Below are 23,316 nucleotides of genomic sequence, written 5' to 3'. Positions count from 1 at the left end.
ATGACTTCAGCCTAGAGACCAAAATACCAGGCAATGTGTGCTGGATGGGAGGATTTCAGGCAAAAAAATAATACTAGAAGGTCACGGAGAAAGATTGCAAGGGCTTTGCAGGCCAGGTAAGCACTGCAGCAAGAGCTTTGTTTGCAGAAATATTTACATGGGCTCTCTCTGTGACTCTATCCACCCTCTCCCTCAGCTCCCAGCTTCCTGGGGAATGACACTGCAGATTGCAAGGAGCATCACTGCACACATCAATTAAGAAAAGAACTGCTTTGAATGGTCCTGAACCCTTTGTTTTAACCCATCATGACCTGTATGTTCTGCCTTATGCCACCTCCTCTCCCACTCCTCTCCTAGGAGACTTTGTTTTACTTAACCCATTGTAAAAATGACCTTGACCATAATATTTACTGAGTGTATGAAGTTTTGCGGTCAGTAGTGAATACTGAATACATTATTACTATTTTTCCTCTCTATTGTTTGTGGTCCAAAACAGACAACCCATTCTTTCTCAATTTGCAATTATTTCAAACTGAGGTTGGCATTACAATCAGAAGATATTTCCTAATTTGAAACCTATTTTCCAATTAAACAAAAAGGTCACTAAGAAAACACACCTCTATTGCAATGCAGTGCCCAGATTAAACAAAATTAATGAGGCACCTTTCTGAATATGTTTTTAAATTCAAGTCCTCCTTAACACTGGGATCTGCCATGCTTAACTTTCAGCATTTTCCAAGTCTGCAGAAACAATGAAATAGTATTTCTCTTACCTAATTATAATAAATCTCCCCTCTCAAATATGACATAAATAAGTCTCATAAAATCTTCACCAGGGACATGATATTTTGAAAATTAGAATGTGACAGGGTTTGTTTGGCAGGGTTTTGGGGGATTTTTTTTTCAGTATGGTTTGGGCATTGTACTTTTAAGTTATTCTTATTTGGTCAGTAATATCACCTTGGTACCACCTGAAAACCTGCATATCCTAGTCAGTTGGCTGCATCCACCACAGCTGCTCAAGAAAATAAATCAGAGCAGATCAGAGACTATGAAACCAGACATGATTCAGGAGGTGAGGAAAAGAATAGAAAGAAAATTATCCATATAAACACAAAGCAGAGCAGAGGAAAAGCCTAAATTAAGATCTTGATCAGCTGATTCCTGGCCCAGTTTTCTATGAGACAACTCCAAGAACTATCTCATGTTTTCCCATAATGGTTCAGGAAGCTGAAAATATTGCCCAAAGGAAGGTTTCATAGTGCTGCACACTGAGTCAGACACTAACCAGAGGAATGTCACATTTATTGATTTAGCTGGAATATTCAGAGATTTTAAGGGTACTGACCTTTTTTATGGCAGCAGTTTTATCCTTTTAAAACCTGCTGCTGTTCCTGAAAGAGCCAGCAACTTTTCTCATCCTTCCAGTCTTACACTCACACACTGGAAAAAGAAAAGATGTGTTTTAGAGAGATTGAAAAGGTCAGAGAAACAGAAGAACAGTAAAAATGGATGAAAGTGGAAGTTTGTTCCTAAATCAAGATGTGACCTTCACTTGAAAAAGGTTAAATTTTTCAAGTTTCTATTCATTTTCAGGGGTTTCCCTGTAGCATATAAAAAGCCCAGAAATACATTAAATTTCCAAAGAAAACTTTTCTGAGCTCACATTGGATGGGCAAACGTGGTCAACAGGCCGCTCCTAAACCCACAGCTCAAGGTCTTGCCTCAGCTGCTATCTCACTCCACAGCTTGCAGCAAGAAGGGAGTGAGAAGAGGGAACCTGCCCAGTCCTGCAATCAAGATTCTGATTCATCATCACTAAGCCTGCTGGTATTCCTGCCAGAAGCCAAAACCACCCCACTGAGCTGCCTGAAAAAAGGGTGGTCGTGCTAGAAGAGGATTTCAAACATTTGAGATGGATGAAAGGAAGCCCACGGCCATTAGCACTGTTGGAGACACAATTGTTATTATTAACACCATCTGCAACATGGACATTTTGGTCTTTGATGAAGGAAGGATGGAGCTGGAGACCACCAGCAGCAGCCTGCAGTGGGTGGAGCGGGGAGGAAACATACCACAGTAGCAGCAGCCACAGAATTTGGGATCAATAGTGAGGAGGATGGATCTGAGCAGGATGCTGTTTGCTGAGCAGCCATATGTGCTCGTGGGCATTGGACGCTCCACGCACACTTTACTAGGAGCAAGGGGAAACAACAATTATTTGAGATCTATTTCTGCTCTGAATTAAGTCCTGCCATTGTAACAAATCATGTAGAGATTTGTGTCTATCAGCAGCTGGTCAGAAGTCTCAACAGCAATCAGCAAGAGAAAGTGACATTAGCAGAATCTGCAGTGAGACAAGGCTCTAGCACCAAAATCTACAATCGATGCTACTAAAACATCCTGAACATCCTGGTACCAACTGAGGAAGGCAGAAAACCAAAACAAGACACAACATTGCACGTACAATTCACACCAAGTTTAGGCTGCACACAAAGGAGCACACCAACACCATGGATTGTGTTTCAGGCCTCGGGAGCTCTCTTTCGCCATACAACAGCCCCTGAACTGCAAACAGAAACATGAATTTGCCCAAACTATAGCAGCCAGTGGTGGCAGGACAAGCAACACAAACCTCAAAACCAGCAGTGCTGCCAAACATACCCATCTCCCCCCCTTTCCAGCTGCATTACCTCTGGAAAAGCCATAATTAGCTGACCCCACCTTTTCCATTTTGACGCTGGCCTCAGCAACATCCACAAGATGATGGTACTGAGATATCAACCACAGGTCCCCACAAGGTGCATTTCAAGCCACAGCAAATATCAGCCCTTAAAGCCTGTGGGAAGGCACATGACCTGACTGATAGGGCAGCTGATAACACTCTGTGTTAGAGTATGGGTGGATGTTTTGCTGCCAGATTCCAGCCTGGAGAGGCCTTCTCACTCTCCTGGAAAAGAGCAGGGTCCAGGAAAATGTACTGCAAGACCAAAGTGAACTGGATGCTATAGATGCTAAAAGACTTTATCAGTGTCTTTTCTTCAGAACCAGCTGCTGAGGGAAGGAAAAAGACCTGTTTGGAATAGGCTGGAGGATCACAGTCAGTAGCAGAGAACTTATTTATATTTAACATCACTTTATCAGTCACTGTCATGAGATCTTTCTGCACCTTTATAAACTGACAGCTTCACTTGTAGATCTTGGTATCAGAGGTGATTTACCTCACCTTGCTATTCTTTTTTTTTTTTTTTTTTTTAGGTCATGGATGATAGGTTGGACTGCACAAGTCTAGGAAAAAGACCTTCACTGGGCCATCATGAACTCCCCAAAGGAGCCAAAGATAAACAAGACCCCTGTATAAATAAGGTCTTGTTTTAGTTGGCCAGTGCTACAGGGTCTTCCATGCCAATATCCAGGGCTAGAAATTACCTTGTAGCAAAGAAAAATCAGGAATTATTTTTTTTTACATATGAGGGGAAAAAATGCTTAATGTCTCAGTTTTGACATAGAACAAAACTTGTCATTGGCAGGGGACCAATGTAATTTGTCAAAGGAGTAATTTGTGTTCTTGTGTAACAACAGATGCTAATGGGAAGCACACTCATTGCTCCAGCCCCGCTGGCCACCAGTGGTGCATTTGCATACAACCTCCAGCATCTGAGTCCTGCCTGGAGCCAAATCACCTGGCCTGAGCCCTCATGGTCCCCTCACCCCACCAAAGTCCTTCCTTACACATGGACCCAGGGTCAACACTTCTCACTTTATTGTCTGGCAAATTAAATCCAGTTAAGTGACAGGGTCCTAGAGGCTGTTTCTAGGCTCATTTCTTTCATTATCTTTTAAGAAATACAAAAGCCTGTGAAGCCATGCACTGGATGTCCTGTAAAGAGTCCCTTGGTTTTGAGAGCCTCAGGCCCCTCTCAGAAGAAAATTCCCATCAGTCTCATTGCCCACTGAATCTAACGAGACACTTCATGATTCAAATATCACCAGCAAAGTTCAATCAAATCTAGTTCACATTTTTCTGATCCAGAAAGAAGCAAGGAGCCATGCAAAGTGTAGTTTCTTGGCAGTAACTTGAAGAAATAATTTTTCACCTATTTTACCTGATGCACAGCCAGCCTTGAGCAAGGGTGCAGCAACTCAGTTCTCTAAACTCTCAGGAAAGCAGCCAGGGGTTTTCTCAAGCTCACTTCTCCCCATCACCAACTACTCAGCCTACCAGCAGTAGCTACATGGGATCTGCTGACCTCCTGCATGTTCCTGTTCAAGCAGCAGCTTTTATTTCACCACTAACAGATCAGGCAACAGAAATGCTCACTCAGTGGTAGTATCCCATATCCTCTCTAAAGTTTATCAATTCCACTAATTTCCATTTCCTAGCAGAGCATAGTACAATTTAACATTTCACAGGGTCACAGCTTGTCAGCTCAACTCCATCTCAAAAACATTTTAGCCAGCCAGCCAACATTTAGCTTTAGCCAGGTGCTGAGGATTACATATTGTTCCACATGGAGATTCAAGCATTCCACAGAATGAGGAAGGTTGAAATGGATCACAGTGGGTCATTGAACCTCCCTGTGTGCAGGATCAACAAAACCATTGGCACAACAAATAGGTCAAGATAAGAAGACAGCAGTAAGAAGCAAAAAGATATTTAATTCTGTTTTTTGAGAGATTCTCCTTATAAACTACAGGAGATGAAAGCTGCTTGAGAAAAAACTGCTAAGAGTAGAATAGTGACACTTGAACTTTTTTTTTGCATAGGAGCACACCAGCCATGCCAAAGCAATTAATCTTGGAAATACAGCAAGGGAATTTGCTGTTCTATGAACATCATCTCAGCAGTGAGGCTTTGTGGCAATGATCCAAATGCCCTTGCAGGTCTTTTTAATTTTCTTTCTTCTTCTGTGCTACATGTGGTATTAAAGGGTTTGCTTATGCAAGGTGCGCAGTCCTTCTATCCCATTTAAAATCAGGTCTAGCAGAGGATGGCAGATCAGAGAAGTATTATTTGCAGAAAGAAGAATTATTTTCTTAATTTTCCCTGTTTCAAAACTTGCAGTGATGCACTCCACTCAGCAAACTAATAACAACAACTTAAAAGTATATTTCTGGTTAACCAGCTGAGCACATTCCTGACCAGGTCTTTAATTAGCATTTTACATCCCTGTTTCTTTAATGAACGTCTGTTTTCCAATTATAAGTTTTTTACACACTTCTAATTTGCTGGCAAGCATTAGAATCCTTTTTCTTTGGTCTTCCCACCTATGTTAAGATTTACAATACAAAACATCCTAATTGCTCACATTAAGTGTAGCTCTAGACCACCTATAAAAGCCAAAAAAAGGAAAAAGAGCTGAAGAATTGTCCAGTGCTGGCCCACTGTAACTCTGTATCAGGATCCCGTCAGTGTAACATTCTCACTTCTGGAATGCAGCTCATGGGATGCATTCAGGGCCTGCAAAAAGTATCAGTCTTAGGTATTATTTGCAGTTTCTATGGACCACTGAAAGTTTTAACAGGCAGCTGGAGAAGCCTCTGGAGATGTTTCCTCTCTAGAGCTCTTTCTTTTTCTAAAATGGTCAGTTTGCTTACTTATTATTCATCTCCAAAGTCACAATAATTTAGTCAATGCTGGACAATTTCAAAACCAAAAGAGTTTACATTTCCATGATACTATACATAAACATTTCCAAATCTGTCTGTAGCTTTGGTTCAAAGCATTAAAAAACTGCAGGCTATAAATCAACATCATACATAAAGTTCAGCAAGAGATTCATCGAGTAATTATCACAACAACAATTAGTACAGACAAACTTTGTGCTGTGGGAGCTAGAAGAGGCACTGTCAGCTTTTCACCTGCTGGCCACTCTCTCAACTCAGCCAAAGGAGAGAATGGACTCAGAATAACATCCAGGGTGGCATGGGGGACTAGAACTGCATTCTTTTCCCCAGAGGTATTACAGGGAGGCAATCCTTTAATGCCTTCAGAGCTGCTTGCCCCAAATCCTAAACCTGCAAGGTCCATCTGCCCTCCAGTGTTCAAGCACTGCTTTGCTAAAACAGCAGCACCATCCCCAGACTGACAGATGCTGCTTGACTGAGAGGATGATTCCTTAAAGGATGCATTCAGGTACAGGATCATGTCTTTACATACGGGGGTCAAAAATGTGGAGTTCTCTCTCCCCTCTGAGGACTCTAGACTCCTTTCCAAGCATCCCCTTTTGGTGATTGACTGTTTTGCAATGATCTTTTTATTCCATTGGGGACAGGAAGGTTTTGTGATTTTCCTTCTCTGTTTAAAAGCAAAACCCTACTGTTGCTTACTTATTTTTGTTATTGGCTTTCCAGAGTTGATTCTCTACAGTTTCTCGTCTTGAGTTAAACAACTCTGCACACATCTTGGTAATAGCCAGTATGTCAAATACATTACAACCATTTTTAACTATCAGTTCACTACTTGGATTTTATTTTTTACCCATTTTAAAAGCATTTGGAAGAGAGCAGCACTGAAGCACAGATGGCATCATTAGAAGTAAACATTGGCCAGGATACAGTACAAATACCGTACTGTGGCATCTGTGCTAAATTTAGGGTACACCACAGCCAAGTCAATAACATGGGTTGATATTGGTTTACCTTTTAATGAGATCCACAATATTAGTAAAAAAGTGGCAGAACAATATGTGAGACCCTTAGTTTGTGAGTAAGGTATCACTTCTTGAATGCTAACTATCTGGCCCAGGCTCAAAATTAACTTTTAGGCACAGTCTGGATGCAGGATTCTCCACATCCCAGTCCTGCCAAACCAAAAGGGAGGCAGGATTAGTCAATTTACTAAGCTGGTGACAGCTCCTCTGCACACTGATCTTCACTAGCAGTGGCTCTGAGTAGCCCTTAGCTTCTCCCCAAAAGAAACATAAGCCAGCATTTAATGTCTATATCCATCTCTGTCCCAAGGTTTGGTAACTGTGGAAGCAGCAAAGGGCATAACAGTGCCTTAAACCAATGCTACATATAGGCTAATGATAAGAATTTTAAGCACAGAAGTTATTTAGGAAGGCTACTGCTGGGGCATTGGGGAGAAATAAATAACTAGATCTTATGTTTCTAATGTATTCCTGAAATGCAATGCCTCTGTGAATACCTCAGGGTGCATTGCAGATCTCAGCAGTTTTTGAAAGAAGCCTTTTTGCCTTCTTTGCTGGCAAGGGTACAATTTTCAGAGCCCCACAGAGAACCAGACATGCCAATTCCCAAGACAATCCCAGCAGGAACTGTCTACCCCATGCTTTATGCAGATTTGAATCTTTCTCCCCAGGTGCTACATGGGCACACTGTAAGGGCCAACAGGCCAGTGGTACCTGCTTAGCTTCTTGCTAATAAAGCCAAAAGAAAAGTACAAGAGATGTCTGTGATCCAAACACTGATGATGCCTTTCCCTTCTGTTGGGATGGCCTCTAGAAATACAGGTCTTCTGCTTCCATGCACCAGGGCTCATCATCTCAATGCAAACACTTCATGATTTACGAGGGCAGAGGTAGAAAGCAAACCCTTTCTGTTTGCGTACACAACTAACCATCAGTTTGACTTCTGGCCATGTACAAAGTTTTGCTGTTTTACTGCCCTCGATCAACACAAAATAAAATGTCCACAGAGAAATTGCTATTCATAGCAAAACAGGAGTTGCCACCTAAGACTTTCTGTTGGATTAAACAGCCAGTCCATTATTTTCTTCTTCATAGCTATTCCTTGTGCGTTTCTACTGCTCTGTTAGACGGCTCTTCAGGGACTAAGGAGTAATGTTTCATTTTTCACTGATCCTTAACAAAATACAGCAAAAATATCTACAATATAACAGAAGGGGTGCTGTCATTGTTCCAAGCATATTATATTTTAGACTAGCTGAATAACCTTTTGGGAGCCAGAATGCTGATTCACACATAAAATGTTACATTCTCTTATCCATTAAGCCACATTTATGCAGAAATTCCCTGTTTTGGACTGAGGTTTGCTCATCTGTAAAGAAAGGGACTTTATTCTCAACTGGGGGGTAAGATGAGCTAAGAATCGCATAATATTTTTCTTCCCATTACAGTTGGCCAGGCCATTGAGTACCTCAGTTACATGACCCACAGCATTAGGTAAAGCTATACTGAGTCTCACCCACTCCCTCTCATTGTATGGCACTGATGGCATGCGAGAACTCAAAATAAAATTATTCTCCTTTTTTTCCTCCCAGACCGGGCTTTACAGTCTCATCTGGTTTCAGCAACAAGTATTTCTTAACAAAATGCTGCTTGCTGCAGCAGAAGAGAGAACTGGGGCAGGGAATGAAAATGACCCAGTAGTTTGGATCACCATCTTCCCTCCTTGATCTGGTTGACCAGGGGGTCACACCGCCTCCCCTGTCACCTGCTCACAGCCAGGTTGCAGTCCCAGTTCGTGTTACTCATCTATCAGAGCACTGCTGCAAAGGCACTGCTACATCAGCGGTATTTGGGTACAAGCTCAGACTGGACCAAGTCTATTAAAAAAGCTTCAGGTTCTTTCTCACAGTCTCTTACTAACCAGCACATTTCTGAGATTTCAATAGGAACAGCCATTCAATCATTAGGCCGCTGGCCTTTTGAAAATCTGCTCTGAGTCACTTAGAATCTAATTATCAGTGGTATTTAAATCATCGTTATTAAGGGAACCAAAGATGTTTTCTGTAAAGATTATTTTTTGCCTCCAGATTTGTTTCATCAAACAAGCAGAGCATGTCAAGATCTCCACAAAAGCAGATCATGGAAAAAAAAAAAAAAACCAACCAAAAAAACAAGTCTCATACTGAGTTGCAGAACATCAGAAAACACTTAAAGATGTTAAGGCTCGAATAATTATGTGGCAAAAGCTTTTACATAATTTGTGTCACCACACTTAAATCTAAGAAAAACTTCAAGGGCCTCAAATATTTAAGATGCATTTGCTAGAGTGTGGAACCCGGACTCACAGAGAAGAGAAGAATAAGTGGTCCAGTCACCAAGCCAAGGCAAACTCCACCAGGGGAAAAAAGTTGAAGTCACATATTCAGGCTTTACTGCATGCTAAAAAATTAACAGAGCACAACACTCTTTGCCTGTGCTGCCAGAAGTCTTCCCATGCATTTCAAAACTAATGTGAATTTCTGGTCAGAACAACAAATGGGAAACTTTAGCACTAGCCTCACACTATGGTGTAGGTATTTGCATTTCACAAATGCAGGAGAAATTCCCAGTAATGCAGCCTTTGCTGCAGTCCCTATCCCAGGGGGCTCTTGCAGATGTTGATGCTGTTGCAAAGAAAGTCAAGATGGGAGCTTTGCTGTTGGTTTCAGCAGTGCCAGCTCAAGTCAATTGCACTTTTGCAGGGTTTGAGGCTGTGTATGTCCTGAGCTGCCTGGGGAGATGAAAGCCAGCCAGGACCAGCACTGCCATCTCTAATTATCCTGAGTAGTACCATTCCATAGGAATCATCCACCCTTCAGCAGCAGGGCCTACAGATCACTTCTGGCTCAACCCAGCCCTTTTCAGTGGCAAATGCTCTCCATGCTCACCCTCTGCTCAGGAGAGAATTTCATCCTCCCTTTGGGTTTGGAAGCAAGGCATCCATTCTCACAGACCTTACAAGAACTACTAAATCATTTTCCCTGTCTGGGGCAGGCTTGGTGCCCTTCTCCCCATCAAATCCCTCTGTAAGTGACCTTTTCCACTCTTTCAACATAAAGGATAAAGGAAACAGAGACCAGCATATATATAAGAATAGACCCTCAAACCGAAAGTATGTGGGTTTCATTCTGGAGAAATTACTCTGAAATGCCATGGTTCTTCTTGTATGAATGTTGTCACCTCAAAAATGCTCTCAAGGTAAAGAGCAAAATAAAAAAAGACAGAAAGATCCAGAAATTTTACTCCAACTGGTGTTACACAGGCACATTTTACTCCAAGGTCAGACTCAGCACTGATAGAAGCTGGAACAACAGCCTCTGGCTATTGCAGTTATTAAAGCTGAGGGACAAATGCCCACCTTCCTTTGACAAAAATGGGTGTCCTGTTTTGTTTTTCCCAGAATTGAAGAAAACCTGTACCTACTGAAATCCATGCAGTGTCAGAACATCAGGGCATCTGCTCAAAATGGAAATCTTCATTCTCTTCCCGTATTGCCAGGGCTCAAAGCCTGAATCATTAGGGAGACAGCTCTTTAAGGAACAAGGGAACAGGTTGGTGAAAGAGCCCTTTTACTGCAAAAGATACTGGAACTGAAACCTGGCCAGGCCACTGAAAACTGCTCAGCTGCAGTTTTCTCATGGTTATACCAGAGCTCCTACTCAAATGCAAAAACTCCTCTCTTTATTGCAGTTCTAATCAGCAGGAATGCAATCGGTTCCTTTCCCAGCACGAGCTGTCTCTCCCCACATCTGCTGCTTCTCCCAGCCCCCAGTGAAAGAGAGAAAAAAAGAAAAATATTTTATTAAAGAAAACAAACGCAAAGCCGTGCAACTGCTGTTTTAGCCCCACTGGAGGAGCTTTTGTCTAGTTTTACAGGGCCTAACATGTGTTCGATCAAGATCAATTTCTGAGAAGATCTAGATGGAAAACAATCAGGTGTTATCAACAGTATCACTGGAGCAACATCAAAGCCTTGCCTCAGTGCATGAGCCTTGATGCACCCCAGCTGCTCCAGACAAAGCTGAAAGAAAAACTCCAGGATCTGACAGAGGTTGTGAGACACCTTGTAAAGATGGAGAAAATTAGCCAAGCAGGTGTCTGATGTGGAATGTTTCTAGAAACTCCTGCGTCAGAACTGAGATGTGTAGGAATAGCAAAAATAAGAAAAAAAAATTAAATTATGGATGCATTCTGTAAAAAATACTTTTCTTAAAACTAAAATAGCCACAAATAAGGATTCTGGAGATGGCCTGTCCCACAGCTGTTTGTTAGGAAGCACTCCACACAGACCCTGGCACTAATCCCTGCTGGACACAGGATTATGCCCATGGCTGGAGCTGATCTAGAAGAAACACAGATCTGCTGTAATGACTCAGAGGAAACTCATATAAATTGAAACTGCTCATGAACTAGGATTTCGTGCTGGGGTCACAGGCCCTGCTAATTAGATACAGCCACAATTAACACTGCCCTGACAGCTGTCAAGTTCTAAGACTCAGTTTGACAGCAGGGCTGTCCCAGTCCTTCTCCCATTTCTGAACAGTCCAGGTTGCCTCACACTTCATGTCACTGTTCTACCTAGAGACAGAGGGGAAGGAGCAGGGACAGTAAGGCATCTGACAGCTCTAAAGCCTCTCTAATGGTTTGGTGGCCAGATGCAGAAAAACATGCAGCTTCTATTTCACCTCTATTCACCTTCTATTTTCCCTTCTATGCCTCTGCTTGGGCATGTGAAACTTTCTTGTAGAAAAGGTTAAAAATGTGGTTTGACATTCTGCTGATAGGCCAGGAGATCCATCCTAAGTATGGAGGGAGACTTCCAATCAATGTTCAAGGCCCACTTAGCGATAAGACATCCTTTGGAGCTAAGCAACACATCTCACTCTGCCATGTGTCTCCCATCTGAGCAGCTTAGGCTACAGAGCAGACTTAATCAGTTCCAGCTGGAACATTTCCTGTCTCCCCACAAGCTCCATTAACCCCTTCTTTCTTTCTACAGTTCAGAGGATCTTAGAACATAGTTCTCCCAACCATCCCACAAACAACATTACCTAGTGTTCCTACCATTTTGAACATCCCAGTATCACTCATGGCTCACGCAGCACAGGTTTAACCCTGGCACTGTATGGAGTTGGGCAACTATAGGTGTCTGATCCAAGATGAAATAGACTAGAAGAGAATCTTCACTGCAAATCACTTAACTACTACACATTTCTTCTTAAAGATGGCCTTATTTTTCTGGATTTATATTCAAGTACATTTTTTGAATTAGATGTCCCTTTTTTTCCTCTAAGATACAGCCTCAGCAACAGAACTAGCCTTAGTCAGAAACTCTACCCTTCACCCACTACTGCTTCATGTTTCTAGTACTCCAACAACGTTTGCAAGACAGGCCACCAGAGAAGTAGGCATACACTTCCTGTGATAACAAGCCAAAAAACAAAGCAGGGCATAATCACGTCTCTGCTCCTAAGGCATGTGTTACAGCTGGCATCCCTGAAGCCAGTCCAGTCAAATCACACAGAGAATTCACAAGACAAGTATCCAAATGGAGCAGTGCATCACCTTTCCCAAAGTCAATATATCTTATGAGCCCATCTGGCTTCAGGACTAATATTAACAAGCTGTGCCACTCACTCTTGACCTCCCCATGACCACTAATTCCTTCCTATTCTTACTATCTACTCATCCCAACATGTATTTGCCAGATTTCCCCCAAGCAGACAGGATATAGAGAAGTGATAATCAACACCAGGTGAGGTGCCTTCTGCTTCCTAAAGCCTGCCTTGGCTACAGTGGTGTTTGTCCCAGGGTTTCTGCACACACCAAGGCAGCACAAACCCCATGACACATTCTGACATCTCCAGCGGCTCCGCGGCCATGCCGACATCCAGAGCCTGCAGAGGACCGCATTTTAAAATAAACACAACTTTGCTTACACTGTATCCTGATCTTTCACCAAGGGCTTGGGCTCTGCCCAGGAGGCAGACACACAGACTCAGCTGGGCAGAGAGATGGGCTTGTGGTTGAGGCCCTGGTCTGGGAGCTGACACAGCTGGGCCTGGACTCTGCTCCCCTGCCATCTTCCTCTGTGACCTTGGACAAGTTGCTGGTTCCTCTGGGCCTCAGCTTTCTCCTCTTCAAAATGTGATGCAGATCTTTGGGTGCACTTTTCCTGTAGGGACTGACCAGGAATTCAAGTCAAAATGGGACTTGTAAATTGCATTTTAACCACAGTTCCCAACTTTTAAGGTGGCACCAACTAATGTAGATCCTCTGGCCTAGATATTATAACTTAGATGGATGACATTGCTGCCAGAAGGGAATCAGCCTTGGAGGACAGGACTAGAGTTCAAAATTAAATTAATTAATTATGTGTCAAAAAACAATATCCAAGAAAATTCAGTAAGTGCAATATCTTTGCACTGAAGTGGGAATACTCATTTATGGCTAGAAGAAAAGGTAAGGACTGTGAAGAAGTGCTGGCTGCATGAAGAGAACCAGGCTTTTGAATAAATAAAGCCCTAACCATCATCCTGGAACACATAACCAGGCGTAAAGACTGTGAGGCAAATGAAGTGCCCACTTCATTCAGCTTTTGCAAAACCTCAGCTGAATAATTACGCCCTGATTTGGACCATTTAGTGAAATTCCAGAGAAAAGTCCTGGGAATGGTCTGAAGTTCAGAAATCATGAGCTGCCAAAAAAGACTGAGAAACTGGGGTTGCTTTAAGAGAAGAGAAATGGACTGCTGAAAAAAGGGGAAAGAATTAATCCATGGTGGTCAGAACAAATAGAAATATGATTAAGTTACACATATTCAGGAAAACATTGGGAGTAAAGGAGTAGTGAGGCACAAGAATATTTTTCTTGGACAGAACATCCACCATTAGGAAAATTAAGGGCAGGTTAAATGAAAATCTGTAAGGAGTTACGTAGTTGGGTTTGATCCTGCTCACAGTGAGAGGATGCCCTAGAAGAACTGCATTCCTCTCAGCTGCATTTTTTTATTATTCTTTCATTTCTGAAGAGACTGGTCACCAATGGAGTCCACACCATGGATGCATTCATAAAATGGATGTACCTGAAACTTCTCAGGGATTGAGTTTTCCTCAAAGTCTGGTTCCATACCCTCAGTTTTGAGGAAGAGTTTTGCCACAGCATGTTCAAGATGGGTGTTTGATTGTTACATTACATTTCCCAGCCAGTTATTTTTAAATATTTGGAAAAATAGATTTTGCCTTTCAAGCATCCTTGGTCAGCAAGATGTGTATGTAACACAAGATGGTTTGAGGTATCCATCATATCCACAGGTGCGCCCGGCACCTTTATTTTTTAAAGTCGTATTAAATGTTTTGCCTTAGTGACCCCATGGTAAAAAACACTGCAGAAATCGGATTTCATTCAGAACTGGCTGATGAATCCATAGAAGGAGACACTGATTATTGATTTTGTAACATTTTTAGCAGATGTTTTCCAGAAGATCTAAATTTTGGGTTTTTTTAGGAAAATCTAAGTCCTATAACACAGAGGTTGGACAATTTCATTGTGTGACAAACACTGAAAGACTGCATCTCAAAAAAAGAAAGACTCCATATAGTTGGATCCAAGGAAGCAAATCTGAACAAAGACCTTGAAAATTTTTACAAGGACAGTCATTGATCGGAATATACAAAACCTCTTGCTAGGTTTTAATACCTAAAAAGTCCCCTAGGTGTTAATTTTGGAAGATAAATACATAAATAACCATAGCCCCATTACTAAATTAGTGAAAGAAGGATATCTGCATAGTTTTAAGCCAGGGAGGTATTTTTCAACAACTGCTTTCATTCAGCAAGTGGGGAGAAATAGGGACAAATGTCATTAATTGTGCACTGCTAAGCTGCAAGTTCAGTGCCATGGAATAAAACCTTTCAAGGCAGGTATGTTCTGGAAGCAGAGAAGAGATGGTTGCCTCTGCAATAACGTGAGGTAGGGGTATTCATAAAGGGACAGACCACACCTCCATGCCTGGGTTAACATAACTGCAGACAATCACTCTACAGCCTGGAAAAAATTTGAGTTGGGGGGCTGCAAGTTATTGCTCCTATGGAGTTTCTACTCTTCCTAGCAATGATCTGGTTACTACTCTACACACTCTGACATTTAGACACTCTCGTACATTTTAGGAATCTATTGGAGAAATTGCTAGATTGTGCCAGAACAGCAAGTGATCTTTGAGCAAGTGCTGAGAACATGGCTGCCGGCACAAGGTGCTTGGAGTAACAGAGCAAACCCCATGAAAAAGCAGCAGGAAAGGGAGTGTGCATGGAATGTTCCCTCTTCCACCAAGAGTCTTGCACACAGATACCGAGAAATGAACTCTCTCAATTAACATTGCTGAACAACCACTGCACTCTCATTGTAACACTCCCAGATTCCTCCTCTGCTCTAGCCTCATCCATAATTTTTAGACTCCTCAGACAGGAGGAGAAACCCTCCCTTCATACCTCCTGCCAGGCCCAGCAGCAGCAGGGAAAGCATTTCTCGCACTGTTGCTGTATAAGCCAGACTGCAGCAGAGTCACCTCCCTGCACAAGCTCTGCCTCAGCATCTTAACCAGTTTCCACATGAGTTCAGTGAGAGACCACTGCGTTTCTCTTGAAATAGTAGAACCAAGAAGACACTTTGACTACATTATTAATGCCACTGTGACGACTCCAGAACAAAATTGAATCACACACTGATGCATCTCAACAGCTACAGCTGTATTACATGAGAGCAGTCATATTTGTAAAGCACCAACAAGATGACTTCTAGAGAAATAACCCTTTTAAATTCCAGTAGAGGATAAAGTGCATATCTGGGAAGCAAGCAGAAGATCAGAAACAAAATAAAAGCAGCGTAATTTCCGAAGTAAACTAAGGAAAAAGGAGCAAGCAACCCTTTCTCAGGGCACTGAAAATAACCACCCCTCTGCTCTGCTGCTTTCCTTCCCCATTTGAAAGAAACAAACATTTTAAAGTTGCAAAATACAAACCAATCCTGCAACTAAAGAGGGGCCTGAGGTGCAAAGATTTAGATCAGGACTTCTCTCAATATAGAAGTTCAGGCAAGCTTGAACATTTGGGGATCATTTTTATTTATGTGTTTTTTCATTGCCCTGATCTTCAGTTCCCTGGAAGGTGAAGAGAACAGCAGCTATTTCTGGTTCTAACTATATGACTTAGTTCTCAGAAAAAGAGGAAAACTTTTGGGACAGGTCAGTGCAAGGCTGCATCTGCTCAACTGAAAAATGCCTCTAGCCATTTATAAGGGTTACACACAAATATTTACTGGGTTTTCAATCAAAAACAAATATTTACTATTCTAATTACAATAGTGTTTTGCAAACACAATAGTCTGCAAATACAGAGCATCTTCCTAAGGAAATACATCCACATCTACTGAAGTTAAGGAGGGCAAAAGAAAAACCTCTCCTTCAAATATGGGCTGAGAGTTTGAGTTGTTCAGTCTGAAGAAGGCTCTGGAAAGACCTCAGAAACCCTCCAGTGCTTAAAGAGGCTACAGAGACCTGGAGAGGGACTTTTGACAAGGGCGTGGAGCAACAGGACAGGGAGGAACTGCTTCAAACTGAGAAAAGGTAGGTCTAGATTAGATATTAGGAAGAAAAGCTTCATCACTAGATGGTGAGGCCCTGGCACAGGTTGCCCAGAGAATCTGTGCCTGCCCCATCCCTGGATGTTCAAGGCCAGGCTGGACAAGGCTTGGAACAACCTGGTCCAATAGGAGATGTCCCTGCCCAAGGCAGGAGGGTGTGAACTGGATGATCTTTAGGGCTTCTTCCCGTCCAAACCATTCAGTGGCTTTATGAATAAGGGATGATTTTTATAATTTCATTTCCATCCCTGAATGTCAACCAACTCAAACAGAATAGGATCTGTTTAGTGCATGCTGAAATGCGACTTTGACTGCATGTCATGAACTGATGGAAAGTTTCTGTTCTCTGTGGCTGAGGGTGCAGAGCACACAGTAGAAGCTTCCAAGGCATCAATATATTAGAGAGGAAACCCCTACATGTTTTAATAACCCACAGCTACAAAACTTCAGTCAAAATGGCAAGTGCTGTGATCCTTAATTGACCACGGCAGATTTGGAAAGCTGGAGAAAGCACTACAACAGTCAGGCTGACTAAAAAGGTTCAGCATTCATTTTTGTTCTAGCTAATATTTCAATACAGAGGAAAAACTTGAGAACTCCATTTACAACATCTAAGAAGTTTTGGTTATGGATGACTAAACTATTGATTTCTACTCTGGAATACTTCATAATGATGTCTTTAAATATTCAGTAAAAAGTAAGGTTTAATTTAAAGTGATCAGTTCTATATAAGTAATGGTGCAAAGAATGTAAGGTTATAAAGAATTAACTGCCTATACATATTCATAGCCAGGCAGGAGGTGAAAAAGTAAATAAAGAATGCTCGGCAACATATACAGACAAGTCCCTGATCATCTTAGTCCTTATATTTTGGGACCCAATGAGGTCTTCAGGCTTCAAAAGCCTCCATTAAATCCTTTAGAAGAGTGACCTGGGCTCCCCAGATAAGTCTGAGACAACCCTGAGTTGAGGCATGTATCAACCTAATCAATGTATTTTCCATTTGGTGTGCCCACAGCACACCATCCATCACCAGTAATAGAATTGTGCCTTAGAGGTTTGAGGTTAGGCAGTCTTAGATTTCTTCCCTCCTTCATCTCACCATAGAAATCTCAAAAAACCTGAGCAGAGAGAAGGGGAGGGAGTTGCTCACTTTGAATCATTCGTTACCATAAACCTGATGACTTGGATTCCAGTCTGGGACAAGCGTGTCATGAGACCTGTTGAAAAAAGGTCTGTTTCAAATAGACACACACCCATTTGGATGGTCCTTCTGGTTTTGTCTTCATTTTAGGTTTGGTTTGGCACTCCTGGTGCTTGTTATTTCACTTTTCAAAAAAAGCTGCCAAATGTGGACAGTGGGTGTGTCTTGTTGACATCTTGCGGTCTGCACAATATGTCCATTTTGCTGATTGTCAGGGCAATATGATTAAGACCTTAAAATCAAGGGAGATTTTAGCCTGTGACATGTGTTCAACAGCAGCAGTGTTCGTTGAACAGCAGCAATTAAACCTCATTTCAACAGTCAACGATGACCACCTCCATCACGCTTCCTCAACCACCCTCCCTCAGTCCCCAGCTGTATCATTTGTCTGGGTCCTCCTTCACCCACCAGGATTAGGCACAGCTCCAGCCAGAGCAATACCAGCAACCAGACTGAGCTAAATCCAAGGGCCTTCCAGCCCAGTACCCTGTGTCCAGCCACGGCCAGGAAACAGCTGTTTAGGAAGAGAAACAAGGCAAGAGAATTATGCTCCTTGCGGTACAGCCTCCAAGTAATCAGCAGTTTAAGGAAATAGTTCCTGATTTCCAGAAGTAGACTGTTCCCACAAGAATATGTGCATCCAAGGCTTGGTGTTCCCTCCCAGCCAACTGGCAGAGGTTGGATCTTCAATCTGTCAACCCTGAAACACCGTGGAATATGCCAGATTCTCTGCCAATAACAAAAAAAAAAAAAAAAAAAAAAAAAAAAAAAAAAAAACCAAAAAAAAAACAACCAAAAAAAACAGTGACATTTCACCAGCGTGAAAGATATTAACATTATACGAGCTCTTTGGAGTCCTGTCTGAAAATGAATGCATCCAAGGGCCCAGTTCTCATGTAGACAGAGGATCTTTAAATCATATTAGCAATAAAGAAAAGATTAGAAGCAATCCTGAATTTTATTTGGCTGCCCCTGAGCAGCCTTAGCCCAAGTCTGAGAGAGGTTTTGTTATGAATTTAAAAGCTGAAAGATAACCCCCGAACATTAATCTCCTTTTAAGCACCACACACTGGACACAGTACTAAGAAAATCAAGGTTCAGATGTGAATACATGAAAGAAATTAAATTAAAGTGTTGCAACTAACTATCCACATGGCTAAAGTGATTTACAGCAGCCATGAATACAGCCAAGCACTGATAGGAAGAGTAGCACACACAGTAAAGTGATATGGTGTGGTATAATATTTATTAATCTTTTCAAGAATTATTTCGGTATAAATGACTCAGAAAATCCCTGCCAAAACAGTGTAACATATATCACACACCATACAGAGAGAAAGTGACAAAGGTATGGGAGACTTTTATTGAAATCACAGAATAATTTAAGTAAGAAGGGACCTCTGGAAGTCATCTACTCCAACCTCCAGTTCAAAGCAGGTGTAATTAGACCAGGCTGCTCAGGGACATGTTTAGTTGAGTCTTGAATGTTTCCAAGGCCAAAAATTCCACAAAATTTAAATGAAATTATTTTTCTAACATCGTGACTTAAGTTGCAACTGTCAAACACCGTTATTCCTCCATTACAGTGTGCATGTTACATTTACTACCTCCCATCATTTCTGTTTCTTATTGCTGTTCTGCTGAGACTCCAGAAAATTATTTGATTAAGAAATTATTTGCAGAGACCTCCCTCAGTTTCTGGAGCTGATATGACAGGGAAAAGGACAGGTTCCTACCTCAGCATTTGTCACTTGAGCCAAAACATTTTTTACAAAAAGCATAAAATGAGACAGTATGTGTATATGCATTTCTACGGAAGGATTCAGAACTTCCTCGTGGATTGCAGCTTTTGGGCACTATCAGTCTGGAGAGGCACAGGAAAAGGCAGGCAACAGCTACAAGACAGCCTGAAACTGCACTCCAGCCCATACACAGCCTGGGTCACTGTAGCAATGTATCTGAACAACTTAGACTATAGAGTGCACCAGCCATTTTCTGGACAACTTAGACTACAGGGTGCACTAGCCATTTCGTTTGTAATTGTTCATATCAGAATTTTCTCAGGGCCCTCTGGAATTCATCAAGGTTACTAAAACATAAACTGTGCTAAAATAAGAAAGAAGAAGCTGAGAAATGAAATTCCAAGACCACAAAAACTCGATAAGGGGGGTGTGGCAAAACACCTAGACTGTAACCAAATACATATTCTGAGAAGTACCAAAAGAATACAAAACACGTCCACAAGAAAAGGCACCAATAAGAAATATGTGATCAGCATATACAGTAGAGTTAACATGTAGAAATAAGTACATAATATAAACAATAAACTGCTTCTATTTAATCATATTGGTTAGTTGGCCAAGAGTCCTGAATTTCCCACAGCTCACACCCCACACCACAAGCTCCCCAGACCTCTACTGAGACGTTATTGTTATTGGACAAACCCTCCTTTGTCTTCAAGTAGATTCAGATATTTGCAGGCAGAAATGATCTTCTGCTCCAATCAGAGGTTTGTGGGACTCCGTATTAACGGACCATAACGTTATTGTGATAAAAGCAAAACCAAAAAATCAAACAAAGTCCATCAAGAAGTACATGTGGAGTTCAGGACTAGCCAGGATAAGTCACTAAGTGATACGCTTTGAACAATAAACCAGCTTTGGGACCCATGTACACACTGCTCAGTGTCACTGCTAATCCACAAAGGAACAGAGTAACTTCAAAGAGTTCTGGGTTGGATTAATGATTTCTATCCCTCTGCCCAGCCCAAACCAAACCATATCTGTTTCAAAAGGAGAGATTAATTGCATCAGGAATCACTCAGAGCAAGCAAAGCATCCCTAACATTTCCATTGTCCTAGACATTTGACTGCACAATTCCAAACAATCCTTGGACTGTGTTCCTCATCACTCTGCAAGCTCCATTGGATGGGAGGGATGACTAAAATACCGGTGGACAACAGCAATTAATGGACCAAAGAGAAGGATGATCCTATTACTTGAAAACACCTCTCCCGTTTTCCTCAAACTCCCACCCCTCACTCTTATAATGAAGAGAAGGGTATCTGTGAAGCAGAAGCCAAAAATTAACTTAGCAATGTATTACAGAGTTGCAACAAAAATCAGGTGGAGGAAATACATCCTCAGCTCAATATGTGAAAGGCTGGGAAGGATTCTGGTGCTTTCCCAAGCACCGAGACGAGGAAGGCAAGGCAACTCAGTTCATCAGTGCTACAGCCACTACCATCACAAATGCCATCATGCAAATTTTTCCAGTTTCTTATTTCAGTCAAGTTTTCTGACGTGTGGCCCAAAGTCTTACTCAGATCACAGATTTCACAGAATATCGTGAGCTGGAAGGGACTCCCAAGGATCCTTGAGTCCAACTCTTAAGTGAATGGCTTATACAGGGATCAAACTGAGATTGAACCCAGAGTGATCAGAGAGAAGGGACTTTTGCAAGGCAAAAAAGAGTTTTTGTGGAATTGGCCCATCACTTTGCACATAGTGATGACAAGCCACAGTTAATGGTCCAGAAATTAAGTGTATCTTAATTAACCTGGGTAACTACAGAAAAATGGAGTTTGACATCCTAGAACAAAGGACTTCTAGCCTTTTCTTCTAGTCACTAGCAACAGCATAGTCAGTACCAACATCTGTATTAATTCTTCAAAGTACAATAGAAATGAAGGTCAGGCATTTGACAGTTGCAAACTCATCTGGACCAATGAACATCTCCAGATTTTGGTGAACCTGCTTAAAAAACATGTCTAAGTGATGTCACCCTTTCCCTGAACCTGCAATATCCCGGGATTTACAACATCCTCCTTGTACTAGAATCAAAGCACCACTGCTTGTTCTGATAAAAGCTTTAACTTCACAGACATTACCCCAACAACATGCCATCAGTTTAACAAAAGGCTCAAATATCACACTGCATCACAAGACTCAGCCTCATGTTTCCTTCCTGCTCAGCTGCAAGGAGTACTCACTGGTGAGCCACAGGCAGAGGGCACACAGAGCTACTCAGAGCAGGCTGGCAGGTTCACCACAGCTCTGCAGGAGTTCTTTGTGATTATTTATGCACTTGCCTGTATACATGTACATAAAATAAAGCCATCCAGAGCCCATCATCCCTGCCAAGGGTCCTGCAGACTGTGATATCATCCCAAACAAGTCTTGGGGCTCTAAGAGCCAACACAGGCCCCCTAATACTCACTCACCATTCTGAATTACCTATTAGTGCTGCATCACTTCCAGGAGCTGAAGTGGATCTCATCTGGGAGCCATTTGTAGACAGGTAACAGCAAATGGGCTAATCAAAACCACAAGGCTTTCAAAGGAGCATTTTCCTGAGGAAAAAGCAACCTCTGATCTCTTACTCAGCCCAAGTCAGCAGGGCTTGGTTTCTCTCCTTGCTACTATCTTCCAGTTGCAGTAGGCAGAGCTTGCCAGGCCTCACTCTGAAGGCTCACAGGACAACCAGGGCTGTAACCACATTGCCAGGTCTTTCATCCTTGCTCTCAGTAGTCTGCCCTTTTCCAAGGGGAAAAAGTTCTGACATACCAGGAAACTTTGTGCAGAGCAGCTGAACTCCAGTCCTCACTGCTTCCCCACACTCTTTCCTCTTCCTTGGGAGGCACCTTCACAGCAGCAGCTTTCATCCAGGCAGTATTCCTCATTTTAACATCATCACTCTATAAAAAGGTCTCTACCTCTATCTCAGAAATACTTCAGCTCATTCATAGAACATTATATTCCCAATTCAGACTTTCTTCAGCTTCCAGCCCTCCACAAAAGCGACATCAGCACACTATTCACACACCAGCCTTTCCCTACAAGTCCAGCTCCTTCCTTGCTATGAAACCAAGTGCAGGTGTGGCCAATTGAGCAGAACTGGCCACTCTTAGAAGGTGCAAACACCTCCCACATCCTACCAGTGACTAGAGGGAATTTGCTTTCAGATTGCTTTAATATAGCTGCAATAAGAAGAAGGGGCGAAAAAAGTGTATTTGGTTATGTTTTAGCCAGCCTTCTAATTCACAAGAATCAAAGTTATTTTTAGAATGCTCTTTATTTGAAATTGAAAAGCTCATTTATTTAAGAGCAGCAAAGAATCAAGAACACACCCAAGCAGCTGAGGGAAAATTAGGTAGTGATGAACAAGGTGTTTCTAATTATCTGGGACTGGGCTGAAGTAGCCTGTTTCAGCACTTAATAAAGGAGTATCTTCCTCCCCTTGCAATGTGTACTGTTAATATGGCATTTGCAGGCAAGGTGGAGAAATCATGTGTTCCCTATTAATTGTACCAAGAGGTTTGATGGGTGGCATTGGAGTAGGCTAATCCATGTGCCCCGGGCCTGGGCTGCCAGTGCTGCTCATCAGCCTTCTCATGGGCAGGGCTGTACCCTCGGGGCCCCAGACAGTGACAGTAAGGAATTGTTGAAGCCATTCTGCCTCTTTCTAAGAGGTTTGGTCTCACTGAAGAGGTGTGGAAAAGGTTTTGTCACTCACAGGGTCCTTGCCCAATTGAGAGGAGTGGCACAGTCATTGCAGGCTGCCCTAAAGTCTCTTCCCAGCTGTCAGATGCAGTCCGACTCCAAGTCTGCACCTCCTATCCCTCTCAACAACAGCACAATAAATAAAGGTAATGCTTGTGATAGTAAAGGATTAATTTCTACTGGAAGGTAAAACAGGGAGGCAGAATTGTAATATATGTTTAATTATAGCACTCAAAACCGAGCTTAACTGGAGCTGACAGAAGTCTTTTCATTGCCTTC

At 42.2% G+C, this 23,316-nt stretch overlaps 1 long non-coding RNA gene across 1 annotated transcript; it reads right to left on the bottom strand.

Annotated features, from left to right (window-relative positions):
• Window positions 1-17,017: 17,017 nt before the first annotated feature.
• On the bottom strand, window positions 17,018-22,350 carry LOC137471632 (uncharacterized). The gene is made up of 2 exons (XR_010997729.1): window positions 22,102-22,350; window positions 17,018-18,264 (listed from the first exon to the last, which is right to left on the bottom strand). It is a non-coding gene; the product is annotated as an uncharacterized lncRNA (long non-coding RNA).
• Between the last annotated feature and the right edge of the window lie 966 nt (window positions 22,351-23,316).

Source organism: Anomalospiza imberbis, chromosome 3, assembly GCF_031753505.1.
Source record: "Anomalospiza imberbis isolate Cuckoo-Finch-1a 21T00152 chromosome 3, ASM3175350v1, whole genome shotgun sequence".
Classification (NCBI taxonomy): Eukaryota; Metazoa; Chordata; class Aves; order Passeriformes; family Viduidae; genus Anomalospiza; species Anomalospiza imberbis.
The sequence above is the reverse complement of the archived record's forward strand: the minus strand, read 5'-3'. Positions and strand labels throughout refer to the sequence as shown.